Raw genomic sequence first — 1241 nt, 5'->3', positions numbered from 1 at the left:
CATATGTGGGGTGTTCTACCTTGACACCCATACATATATTGTTTTTCAGGACACTATCCTCACAGGTCTAGTGTACGACTAGCGATCGCCTCCAGGGACCTGGTGGCGTATCGCAGGTGGTGTACCACAACGACATCTAGGGACCACCTCCCCCCTCACTTGCTCCCTGTCAGGACGAAGCTGGGCAGTCAGAGCACTGCTTAGGGAGAACTGAGGGCTTTGGTTAGGAGGTGGTGGTGAACGGGAACAGGGCTCCTTTAATAGGGCGCTATTAGGGGCTGAGACCCAGCATCCCTCCCTCCCTTTCCTCCCTCCCTCCCTAGAGTCTCAGTATACTCACCAAGAGTAGGGTGGTTCCACCCTGCTCCTTCCAATTCTGCACCTCATTTTAGGGCATTTATTTTATTTTTAATAATAAAAGTTAAATATTAAAGGTGACCATTATTCCAAAATAGAAAATTTATTTAACAATAAGTACACATATATGCAAGGGAGAGCTATCAATCGTAGTCGGCAGGATTTTAACCTACACAGGGAAACCCCAATGGATTTCTAGTCTATCACCTTAACCACTCGACCACGACTACTGATGTGGCTTAAAGGGGTTTTGAACACAGAAAGACTGGGTATGAGGCAATTGCTTTACCACTGAGCTATCAGCTATGCATTCGGCTTAAAGGGGCTTTGAACACAGAAACACTGGGTATGAGGCAATTGCTTTACCACTGAGCTATCAGCTATGCGTTCTTGGCTTAAAGGGGTTTTGAACACAGAAACACTGGGTATGAGGCAATTGCTTTACCACTGAGCTATCAGCTATGGGGCGAAAAATACGGTAAGCACTTCACTGTTGCAGTTATTTGTGGTGAAAGTGTTTAGTGGCCTATTTCAGTACAAAAAGAAAAATATATACGCATTTCACTGTTGCAGTTATTTGTGGTGAAAGCCTTTAGTGGCCTATTTCAGTACAAATAGAAAAATATATACGCCCTTCACTGTTATTTGTGATGAAAGCGTTTAGTCTCCTCATAGTGCTGCCAACTCCAGACTCTGTCATTGTGCCACTCAGTGGCCTCCTCATACTGCTGCCACCTCAAGACTCTGTCAATGTGCCTCGGTGGCCTTCTCATACTGCTTCCACCTCCAGACCCTGTCATTGCACCACTCTGTGGTCTCCTCATGCCTCTTCCACCTCACCATTATGTCATAGGTCCCCTCTCCTGTCGACTTCTCATGCTGTT

The 1241-nt window shown here is 46.0% G+C and overlaps 1 non-coding gene across 1 annotated transcript; it reads right to left on the bottom strand.

Annotated features, from left to right (window-relative positions):
* Window positions 1–505: 505 nt before the first annotated feature.
* TRNAS-AGA lies at window positions 506–587 on the bottom strand. The gene has a single exon. It is a non-coding gene; the product is annotated as a tRNA-Ser (tRNA).
* Between the last annotated feature and the right edge of the window lie 654 nt (window positions 588–1241).

This window comes from Bufo gargarizans, chromosome 4, assembly GCF_014858855.1.
Source record: "Bufo gargarizans isolate SCDJY-AF-19 chromosome 4, ASM1485885v1, whole genome shotgun sequence".
Classification (NCBI taxonomy): domain Eukaryota; kingdom Metazoa; phylum Chordata; class Amphibia; order Anura; family Bufonidae; genus Bufo; species Bufo gargarizans.
The sequence above is the reverse complement of the archived record's forward strand: the minus strand, read 5'-3'. Positions and strand labels throughout refer to the sequence as shown.